The sequence below is a fragment of the Macadamia integrifolia genome, chromosome 6 (genome assembly GCF_013358625.1).
Source record: "Macadamia integrifolia cultivar HAES 741 chromosome 6, SCU_Mint_v3, whole genome shotgun sequence".
Taxonomy (NCBI): domain Eukaryota; kingdom Viridiplantae; phylum Streptophyta; class Magnoliopsida; order Proteales; family Proteaceae; genus Macadamia; species Macadamia integrifolia.
Genome location: NC_056562.1, coordinates 20,626,935 through 20,639,626, shown reverse-complemented (window position 1 = coordinate 20,639,626; position 12,692 = coordinate 20,626,935). Strand labels below are relative to the sequence as shown.

Here is a 12,692-nt window from a genome sequence, read left to right as displayed (position 1 = left end):
ATCCTAACCTAGACTTGTGTATTGAGGAAATTGGGTGTATCTTGAAACCCTATAAACCCTATGTTGATCCACTCACTAATTTCACTAAACTTAAGCTAAGTGAAGTGTGTGAGGATACCCTACATGAAAAACCAACCTTAAAATCACAAAACTCAATTTGTAAACTATACAAAAGAAGGAGAAACGGGAATGGAGTTGGGAAATGACACCCCACTGAAAAATACGTATTTCCACCACCATACACAGGGGCCACAGGGCCAATAGGGCTGATCTGGGTAAGAAAACCCTAATTTTACCTTCACCGACGAATGGTCACCGGCCAGCCGGTGAAGGCAGGAACCATCCACCGATGAAAATATTACAGGATGTGCATTCCGTTCGGATTCATCCACCGGTGAACTCACCGGCAGATGACCATCCACCGGTGAACCATTTTAATTTTAATTTTTAATCCTTTTAATTGGGGCACGAGTCTTAGTGTCCCACTCCTCTATGAATAACCGAATAACTTAAAAACACTATGTATCCTAGGAGTGGAACCGGAAAGTGACGGGGACACACAACACGAAACCATCAACTATCTACTGCCATCTAGAACACGAGGTGAGGGGATTTTGTGTGTTTTTATGGAATGCTTGCATCATAATGCATATGTGAATGAATTTTATAATTTTGCATATTATTATATTATTCCTTATATATGGTGTTGATGTGGCATGAGAATGTGGATTATGATTATGCATGTGTGCATGTGTGCATGTGTGAGTGTGACTAGGGTGCAGGGTGGCCAACGGTTGGTGCCGGCAACACTACATGCTCAGGGTGCATGTGTGTGTGTGGGTGTGTGACTCGGCTGGTGCCGGCGACACTGTATGCTCAGGGTGTGTGTATGTGTGCGTGTGTGACTGGGGTGCAGGGTGGCCAACGGTTGGTGCAGGCGGCACTGCATGCTCAGGGTGAGTGTATGTGTGTGACTGGGGTGCAGGGTGGCCAATGGTTGGTGCTGATGGCACTGCATGCTCAAGGTGTGTGTGAGTGTGTGAGTGTGATTGAATTGTGTTGTGGCATATTAGAATGCATTGGGCTAGGATAACCACCCGGTGCTACAACCCTTGCTAATAGGGGTTTACGTATTGGCTAATCCTCTCGTCCGACAGTCCGTGGTTGGGGATGATTTTTGGTGACTGAGGTGCGAACATGCCAGTGTCGTGACAGACCCTCACGCGATGTTTGATTTGGTGATGGGTATACCCTACATGCGATATTGGATTCGATGTAGTGGTAACATGGGAGGGTTATTAATAGGGGTTTGTCGGGTAATGATGTGGTTCAGAAACCGGCACTCTCTTGACTCGCAACTAGCTAGTATCCCTGGGGACTGATAACGTACATTCATAACTGAGGATAACACCTACGTTGCAGTAGCACTTATACCCCCTTTGGACTTAGAAATTGTTGCTTAAAATTGCTTGATAATAAATGGATCATGTCATTGCACTCACATAATTACATTCATATTGATGTGGTCGGGCATGAATATTCATACTGCTGCATTTTCTTGGATTGTCAAGATTGCTTCTGTGTGTTACCTTCACTGGGCTTCGTGGAAGCTCACTCCCTGTTGTTGCCCCTTTTTAGATATTGATTCAGGAAATCCTTTGGAAACTGTAATCGAGGTCCCGGCTCTCTATGGAGGTGACCTCTGGGATGAGGAGTTGGTTGCGCACGAGGATGGATGTGTGTGCGATGATTGTGCATTTGGAGCACTCTGAGGATGGGAGTATTATCTTCTATTTTTTATTCTTTTTGTACTTAACAGATGTAGTCCTATGGGGGAATAACTGTAATTATGATTAAGATGTGAAAACATTCTTTTTGTGTAAATATGGTAAATATCAATAGAAATCACTAGTTGATATATATTTTGTTTATATTATAAGTATGTGATTTTAGAATTCATTTCATAATCTTATGAACTTAAAGTACTGCATTGTGGATCCTGGATGGATGGTGGACACGTGTGCATGTCCATGTTGCCAGCCTTCAGGTGAGTGGAGGCGGGGTGTGACATCACTACTTATAGGGAGAAGAGAATTCAGCTCTTCATACATACTCTTGAAATCAGCAAAGTACTAAGTTAGAGGCCGACTTTTCCTATCACTCCGATAAAAGTCCTGAGGTAGTTCATAGATGCAACAATGGTTGCTCTGTCCAGAATACAGAACATTCAAATAGTCCCACAGCTCTTTCACAGTATCAATGTGAGTAACAACATCGACTATAGAGTTTATCCATTGATTTCGATAACTGTCCAAAAATACGTGCATCAACCGTATCCCATGTAGTATCATTAGCAGGTTTTTCCTTTGTTAGGTGATCCTATTGATCTCGACCAGTCAAAACAAGCTGCATAATTTTCTTCCATTGGTAGAAATTTGCAGCTCCTAAAAGTTTCTTTTCTGTAATTTTATGTGATGATGAAGACATCACCTCAGTAACAACTTTCTTCCCTTCTGTGTTAGCCATTAGTGCACATAGAATGAATCAATCGATCTAACCTCCTTTGTTAGATCACACAAGTTTAAGAAAATAGCAGACAATCTTCAATAAAAGGTAACAACCAAAGGGGAATTGGCACAGATGTCAAAACCCCAATATACCAACAGTGGATTGAAGACTAAAACCTAAAGGAATAGCAGAAAATAGTACCCACAACAATACCCAAAAGCAGCAAGACAGTGCTCAAAACAGTGCCCAAATCAGGAGCCAAAATCCACCAAATATAGCTAAACCGAGAAGGAGAGAGAAATACCTGTGTAGGGTTTTAGAGAAGTACCTGCAGCTTGTTGTTCTGGGTGCAGAATGGATTGAGCTTCTGATCGAGTGAAGGGCTTCCCAAGATGACAAAACCCTCCAAATTTGGTTGACTTCTGACGGCTGGTTTGTAAGTTACTTTAGTTTTTGATGTCATTTCTAGGAGAGAGAAACGTCAGCCAAGAAACCAATCTTCAATCCAAAAATCCCAATCCATAAATTTTCTTCTAATAATTTGATCAATCCCTTCATACATACAACTGATCTCAACCATCAGTCCTGCATACACATTCCAAAAAAAATAGGGGATGAAAACATCCCCTCTAAAAGAGCCACGAGCTTCTTAGGGAAGAAACCAGAAATCGAGAGCTATTCTTTACCTTATTTTCTAAACATTAGGCTATAAAATAGAGTTGGTTATTGATTTAAGGATCAGACCAGCTCTGATACCATGTAAAAATAAAATAAAGGAAAATAGAGAAAGACTGAGAGGGAGAAAAAGAGAGTTGAACTTGAGGAAATAGCAGATTCAATCGTGTGATTGCGTCTGCCCTCATCTTCTCATTAAATAGCTAACATTCTATTACAATTACAATAGGACAGCTGTCCTACTATGACTAGGAATATAAAACATAATAGAAGACTACCTTATTAGTTACTGACTTATAGGACATTAATACCAGTCCTAGTACAACTAGGACTCCTATTTACTAGGAACCTTGACTAACCGAAGGGATGAGTCTGCGCAACTCACAGACTCCTACAATAACTTCTAAAATTTCTCAATAAAGTTTTCTTACTTATCAAAAAAATAAAATTTAAAAAATAGACCTATGACAAACAAGCTACAGTCCCCTCCCCTCCCCTCCCCTCCCCTCCCCCTTTATAAAGATGTGTTGGCTAAAAACCAACATGCGATGTCAGTGTTTTGCATGGTGATGATAATATAGGCTTCTCATTCATGGTGCTTATTTTGAGTTTCCTTTAACTGTTGCAGGCAAGTACATCTGCAGGGCCTCACTCAAGTTTGTTCTCTTATTTTGTTGGAATGGGCTTCTCTAAAAACATGGTTATTAAAGCAATCAAGGAGAATGGTTAGTGGTTAGGAGAAACAGTTGCTTTTATTTAACTAGTGCCGTTTACCATTGGAGGTCTCTAAGATCTACATTTTATTCAATGCAGGAGAAGGAAACACGAATGCTATACTGGAAACTCTTCTGACATACTCGGTGAGTTAATTTTACTTTGGTATGTGATTTTCATATATATTATGTAGGTTACTTTTTTTTTTTAGATTCTACAATTGTGATAAACTGATTTTCTCTCAAATATTCATATTCTTAAATGAATGATGGAACAGAGGTATTTATATTATTTGCACACTTTGCAGATGATTGAAAAATCTCCTCCTTAATGTGAACTTATACAATATGATACAGATTCTTTAGAACGCAAAATGGATGATCTTGACCAACTGTCAGATATAAGTAGTTGTCTTGGAGATGAGGTAGTTCATCTTGTTATTTTTACCTCTGTTATTAGTAATCAAATACTATGGAATAGAATCTGTTTTCCTTCTACTTTATCCAATTGACAGTTTTTTATGTCATTCTAGAAGCATAGATAGCATGGTTTGAGGAAACGGATCGGATCAGAATCGGCCTTGATCGATCCCAATTCTTGGTCAAAACCGTATCGATGGATTGATACATACAAAGGGTAAAATAGTCCAAAAACGTTCCTTTTTTTTTTTTTTTTTTGCAAAGCGTATCAGCCTTGACCGATCCCATTCCCGATTCCAATTTCTCAAACCTTGATGCCTGCACATAGAACATGAAGAGTTGTGTATTATTTAAATTATTTATTAAGTAATACGTTATGGATTATATATTACTAAAATTAGTTCAGAAACTGATGTCTTTTATTCTGTTACATGAACACTTCATGTAGCCTCGTAGTAACCATGTTGACATGATGTAACATGACATAGGTAATGCCGTTTGGGTGTGGTACATGTGGCAGATGTTGAACAAAATTGTTACACGATGTAGAAAAAAATATATATCATACTATTATATAAAAGTACGTACTCCTGTCTTTGGTATACTTTTTTAAAATGACCAAAAAACCATTTACATCTATCAAAAAATTACCAAATGACTAAAAAACACCCGAAAAAATCCCCCAATGACCAAAATCCCCTCAAAATTGAATATGAAACAAATATCATAATAAACTCTCTATAATTCTTTTTCTCTCTCTTTCTCTAAACGTGGAGGAGAAAGGGGGAGAGTGGAGAGAGAAATAGAGAGAATTATGGTGAATGGGGATGGAATGAACAATTATGGAGAGAGATATATCAACAAAAAAAAGAAGTTAATAATAATAAACTCTCCATAATTCTCTCTCTCTCTCTCTCTCTCTCTCTCTCTCTCTCGAAAGGAGAGAGTAATAATTAATTATAATTATTAATTAATTAAATATTAAAAATGATTTAAAAAAAGGGCATATAATATTCCTCTCTCTCTCTCTCTCTCTCTCTCTCTCAATGTGGAGGAGAAAGGGGGAGAGTGGACTATTAAAAAGGCATATAATTATAATTATTAACTATTAAAAAATCATATAATTATAAACCAAACAAATGCACTGTTATTCCTCCTTAAATCTCTCTCTTCTCTCACTCATCGTCTTTGGAAAAAATGTGGAGCAGAATGGGGGGAGATTCTCCATAGAGACAATAAATAATTATAGAGACATTAAAAAGGTAAGTATGGAGAGAGATATACAAAAAAAAAATGGCCCTTAAAATCTCTCCGTCCATTCCTTACAAAATCTAAATGTGGAGGAAGGGGTATATTCTCTCTATAATTCTCTTTCTCTCACTCATCTCTCTAAACGTGGAGGAGAGAGGGGTTGAGTAATCATTAATTATAATTATTACATATTAAAGAGATAAAAAAAAATAACCACAAAATTATAGTATGGAGAATTATGGAGATATTTATTGCGCTATTATAATTATAAACCAAACAAATGCACAATTCCTCCTTAAATCTCTCTCTCTCACTCACTCATCCTTTTTGGAAAAAACATTGAGCACAATGGGAGGAGATTCTCTAGAGAATTATGGGGAATAGGGAGGGAATAAATAATTATGGAGATATTAAAAAGGTAAATATGTTGAGAGATATACCAAAAAAAAAAAAATCTCTCCTTCCATCCCTTACAAAATCTAAACGTGGAGAAGGGGTATTTTCTCTCTATAATTATCTTTCTCTCACTCATCTCTCTGAACGTGGAGGAGAAAAGGGTGGAGTAATCATTAATTAAAATTATTACGTATTAAAGGGGTAAAAAAATCGCCACAAAATTATAGTCCCATAATTATGGATAGATTTATTGCATAAAAACGGTATCTTTCAATCAACTTTCATCGACTTTACAAGTTTTTATGCAATAGAATCCTTCCTTATATATACCACAGAGAGGACAAAAAATCAACTACAATATCCCACGATTTCTCAATTTTCTGTCTCTTACAACAATAGTTCAGAATATTTCAAATTCCTATTTCTTTTGCTATTACAGTAGCACAAAAGCTCTCAACTTCAGCTTCTTTTTCTCTTGGATCACTGGCACTGCATTTCTCAATTTCAGATACTTCACATCCACAAGGTAGTATAATTCATTTAATCTCATATAATTCATTTAATCTGTAAGATAGAGCTCAGGTGGAGAAGTTATTGCACTATATTATGGAAAAATCTCTAGAGGATGCGGAAAGCAAACATATTTTCACGTACACCACTTTGACTTGATCAGAGATTAGTTTTTTCTTAATTAGTCTCCATGGTTTGTAATATTATGGTTTATTAGTATTATTGTTATATGCTATGAGAGATTTATATGTGAAATTGATGCCATTCTCAAGACCTCCGTAGAGGAAGACGCGACATATGTTTTTTATGTTTCATGTTCCCATCTCCTTTCTATTATAGGAATTGCACTATTTAGTCTGTGGATTTTCTCTCTTGTATTCAGAATAATTAGGTTTAATTTTATTTTTAAAAAATACAAACTTTGAAAAATCAGCTCACCAAGCTTTTCAGAACTTACTTCAAATGGATTGACCCAATAATCTTATCTTAAGAAAATGTTTAATTAGGAGACAACCACCACGTGCATTTGCATGTGTATTTTTGCTAATATATATATATAGATAGAACAAACTCTCTTCCTCACACCTCTGTGTTTACAAAGAATTTCTAGTAGCCCTAACAACCTCCCATTGCAACAATGGAAAGGGGAGCAAAGAGATAAAAATTTATGTACGTATCCCCATGTAAGTCCTAAAAATTCTCCATCCCCCCAGTCCACATAATACAAGACATCAATCCTCAATAACGGACACACACAAACCCAACAATTAACCAAGAAAAATTACCCCCAGGATTTTTCTAGCTCATTTTAGCCTAAATCCTAACACCCATCACCTATTTTTAGGTCAATGTTCTATGGCTTAATTTTTTGGGTTGATCTCATTCAATTCTTACCTGCTATTGAATCTTCTAATATAGCTTTTTGCCTGGCTCTTCCTCACACCTCTCTATGTTTATAAAGAATTCTCAGTAACCCTAATAATCCCTACCATAATAATGGAAAGAGAAACAAAGAGATGCAAATTTCCATATTTACCCATGTAAACCCTAAAAATTTTCCACAACTCAGTCCACGGAATAGAAGACATCAACCCTCAACAACAGAAATACACACCCAACAATTGACCCAGAAAAATTAACCCTAGATTTTTCTAGCTCATTTTAGCCTGAATCCCCACACCCATTATCGCTTTTTGGGTCAATGTTTTGTGGCTTAGGTTTCTGGGTGGATTTCATTCCTCGATTCTTTCTTATTATTGACCCTTCTAATATAGCTTTCTGTCGGACTTAAGACTTGTTTTTCTTTACTAGGAGCTTGCAATAGTTGCATAATTTCTTGTTTACTATAAGATTCAAGTGGATGAATTTACATAAAAAGTCCAAACATAAGTTACTACCGACAACAGATTGTTACAAAGATTTCACAAATTGGTGAATTAAGGGGGCCATGATTTCTTCTAGACATTACAATGAAGACATTATATGTATGGGTAAAATGCTTTTGAATAATTAAAACTGTTAGGGGCAGGCGTAAAATGACCCTAGGACTAATGACGAAAGACATGCATGGTTTAGGTCTTGACTCAAGTATGACCCCGAATAGAGTTGGTTGGAGTGCAAGAATCTGTGTAGCTGACCCTATTTAGGTGGAATATTGCTGAGTAGTTGTGGTGGTGTTCTTTTCTTTTTACTATATATATATTATTTTTTTTTCTTGGATCAATGTAGCCGACCCCATTTAGTTGGGATAAGGCTGAGTTTGTTGTAAAATGCCATTGAATAAATGTTCTCTATTCACTCTATGAAAGTGACTTGGGGCTAGAGAGAAATGTATTTCCAATGTGTTCCTCCTTGAGTCTGTTATGCTCTTCACTGTTGTAGGCTCTTTTTTCTTTTTTGTTGAAACAATGAGTAATTACTAATTTTTATGCTTTCTACGCAACTATGTGGTTTTGTGGTTAAACTAATATCATTTTTTTGTTCCTTCATTTTTTATTTTTTTATTTTTTTTTGTCCCCCTCTTTCTTTGGGGTTGGGGGGTGGAGCAGGAAAATTGATGGAACAAAAAAAAATGAAGGAACAAAAAAATGATATTAGTTGAATAGATGATGCTTCGTCAGCTTTGGAAAAATGTGGTTTGTATATAGTTGAAAATTTGATTATGATGATTTTACAAGTTCACTAGATGTTAAGGGTTGATATTCTTCATTTTGCAGTGGGATGTTGGTGTTAGAACTGTCATGAGTTCACCACATTCTTATTATTTTAAACTTGTTACCTTTTTGTTTACTTAGTGTAGAACCCTATGCTTGATTATCCTACAATATTTTCTGCTCAAAAGCTAGTGCACATGTTTATCAGTATCGACTAATTAGAAGTCTCCATCTAACAAACCAACACTGAAGAAATTACTTTGAAATAGATTTTTTTTATAAAAATGACTCACGATACCTTGCAACTAATATATTTGCTTAGCTTAATGATTTAATTAATGTTTAAGGAGTTATAAAAACCAGACATCGGCCTAAAATAACTCTAGGAGAAGTGGTGAGGAAAGACATGCATAGCTTGGGACTAGTAATAGTTATGGATTTGAATAGTGCTGAATGGAGAAAAAGGATCTACATAATCGACCCCATTTAGTTGGGATAAGTTTGAGTTGAAAAGAGTTGAGTTGAGTTGTTCTCAAGCAGTGAACTAAATCTCTGCTTTGGCATACTCTTCATATGGGTTTGGGCCTCTTATGCTTCCTTCAAAGGTAGACAAAGAAATCTAGGAGACCATAGAATCTTCTATGAAATGCCTAGTTTACAGCCAAAAGGGCTCCATGTGAACCAAATGTTATCTTTATTTATTTATTTTATATATTTTTGGGGGAGGGGGAGGGGGAGGGGGAGGGGGAGTTGGTGGTTATAACACATTACAAGCAATGTGGTAAAAGACCTGACTGGGGCAAACTTGACTTGGATGGCTGATTAGGGGCTCTCGCTTGGGTTGATAGTATAAAGCTCAGGTTGCTAGTTAGTTTTGAACAAATAGGGCTCAAGTCTTGAAAGTGGCCACTTTGTGCAAAGATGCCAATCTCAATCATGGGACCCTATGAAAGTTAGACTAGATCCAGATTAAGTCCCCTCCCTCTTTCTTGCTGACTTGGAAAACAAATAAATTCTACCAGCTGACATTTTATTGTTAAAAAATTCCACTAGATGGTGGTTTCTTTTGATTTTATTTCTTCCATGGAATTGATAGTTCTTTCCAGGTGTACTTTGATATTGATTGTGTGAAAAAAGAAATATATTTTCCAATATTTTACATATATAGAGCGTTAATTATGAAATTGTTAGCTATGTTGGTTGTGGTTGCTTCGGAATTGTCTGAAACACTATTGAAATACGGAGCATAAGCAAGCTTAGTTGACATCATTTTTTAAGTATTCTTCGATAACAATGTATGACCCCAATCCAAAATTTCTGAATTGATATTCCTTGTCAAAATATATCTTCATTACTTTTTTTGTCAATTGCAGTTGCAAATGATATATCTTCTCCCCTTCACCATTCCTATAAAATCTCCATTCCTTCTTTCAGACTCTTTTCAGATCCAGATACCTCAATTATGGAACTAATGGACTTTTATATCTGCTGCAAAAATAGGAAATCTCCGCGATCCTCAACTACAACCAATTTTAGATGAAAATAAGGTGAACCACTCTTATACGTTGTACCTCTTTGCAATATTGGAATTTAAAGATTTGTAAAAATGCAATTCATTCTAAGGCTTGTTGCAATTCATGTTAAAGTTATATGAAGCATATTTCAATTTAACTTCAGTTGTTAATTTTTTTTACAGCCAGGGTCAAGTCATTTTCACACTACTCCAGACAAGAAAAGGAAGAAGCTCTTTGATGCAGAGGAGAGGTGGCAAAAAGAAGTTGATTCATGGAGGAGGCGGCAAAAAGAATCATATAAAGAAAGGAAGAAATCATTGCTGCGTGAAGATGAAGAAACTGTTCGTCTACCAAAACCTATGATAGGGTTCGGACTCCCAAATATGCAAATGACTGTGTTCAATAGGAAAATTCCCTCCGAAGCCATTGGGCCTCCGTTTTTTCTATTTTGAAAATGTGGCTTTGGCTCCTAAAGGTGTCTGGGATACCATATCTCGCTTCTTATGTGACATACAGCTTGAGTTTGTTGACTCGATGCATTTATGTGCCGCTGCAAGAAAAAGAGGATGCATTCATAATCTTCCTATTCAGAACAGATTTCCTCTCCAACCTATTCCACCAATTACAATTCAAGAAACATTTCCACTGAGCAAGAAGTGGTGGATTTCATGGGACAAGAGAACTAAATTTAATTGTTTAAACACTCGCACTGCCAGAGCAAAACTGACCGAAAGGATAAAAAACAGGCCCTTGAAAGCTGGGGTTGGGATGGGGAGCCACATCCAAAGACCCAAAAGGACATTCTTTATGAAAGTAAAAAGTGGAATTTAGTTTGGGTTGGCAAGAACAGAGCTGCCCCTCTTGATCCAGAGGAGATAGAGATGCTCATGGGATACCCTAAGCACCATACAAGAGGGGGTGGAACCAGTAGGACTCAGAGAGTTAGATCTCTTGGAAATTCATTTCAGGTTAGTACTTCTTCAACTTCTATTCATACTTTTTCTCCGTTCTATTCATAGAATTTTCCAATATCTCATCAGAAGTACATTGGTTTCAGGTAGTCACTGTTGCTTTCCATCTCTCAGTCCTGAAGAAGATGTTTCCAAATGGTATTTCAGTTCTTTCTTTCTTTTCTGGTATTGGGGGTGCCGAGGTAGCTTTGCATCGGCTTAGAATCCCTCTGAAGAATGTCGTGTCAGTAGAGATTTCAAAAGTTAATAGAAACATTCTTCAGAGTTGGTGGGAGCAAACAAATCAAGAAGGAAATCTGGTCCATGTTGCTGGTTGGAGGAGTTCATCAAATCACTTGGTGGGTTTGATCTTATAATTGGTGGGAGCCCGGGTAACAATCTTGGCAGCAATAGGGTGAACAGAGATGGGCCTCAGGGTGAGCACTCTATTTTGTTCTATGAATATTTTCGTGTGTTAAATGATGTTGAGTTTTTGATGGGTAAAGTTTAACGATTGGGCTCGTAGGACCTAAAAAAGTATGTATGGGCTTTTTTGCTAATAGATATGGGGTTTTTTGGGAAATCTATAATCTTATAAACACACCAAGTTTTTGTATAAACATAGAGATTCCAATGACTCTATGCAATACTTGAAGGATATGTACATATATGGGACCTGGGTCTGGGAGGATAATGGGTGATTCCTCGTTGTAAGGCTTGTGTGTTTTTTTCTCTTTTAATAAATAATATATATATATATATATATATTTACTTCCCACTACATATTTATGGTGGAAGCCCATAAGTATTGTTGAGGCAACATCCAAAAGGTTTTGCTAACCTCACAGAAATGACTCAGAGGGTGGCTCCTTGCCCTACACGAACTTGGGCACATGGGATCCATTGTCCTTTCGGCTACAAAGGATATTGGAGGAATGTGCTAATGATCAACAAGTGGGATAAGTTTCAAGTCGAGCAAGGGCTTCGTTTTGCAATCCTTTCACTGGGTTTAGTGCTCTCTCTCTCTCTCTCTCTCTCTCTCTCTCTCTCTCTCTCTCAATCCTCGAATTCATTCTCTTGGGAGTTGGGCTTCTAAAATCTTCCGAGTTTAATTCCAGTCCATCGGCTAGGAGTATAGTCAAAGGTAAACTGATACTGATTAGTTGCACATCTATAAGCTGAAGTCCATGTTGATTAAGAAAATGCTGGTGCTTGGGTCACTGCCACCACTGCTTACATGATAGAGATAGAGAAAGGAGAAAGTCTTGAACTTGGCCCATGATTTTAGGTATCAGTTTGGGACTGGTTATTAGTATCGTTATATACAGATTCCTGGACGATCCATTCAGTGTAACAGTATAGACCAAGGGTAAAAAGTTAAAAAAAATGATTTTTTTTTTCTTTAAAATGAAAATCAAGGACTGTGCCAATACGTAAATCTATATCCAATCCTATATCGATTTTTGGGGTGACCGATCCTGGATTCGATACCTTAAACTTGAACCATGTCCTACAGGGACTAAGTCGCCACCACAGCAATATCTCAGTATACGAAGCAAACAAAAGCAACAATAACAATATTGAAAAGTAAAAAAAAAAAAT

At 36.9% G+C, this 12,692-nt stretch overlaps 1 pseudogene; it reads left to right on the top strand.

Moving 5' to 3' along the window:
- Positions 1 to 6,391: 6,391 nt before the first annotated feature.
- Positions 6,392 to 11,857, top strand: LOC122081592 (annotated as a pseudogene).
- The last annotated feature ends 835 nt before the right edge of the window (positions 11,858 to 12,692 follow it).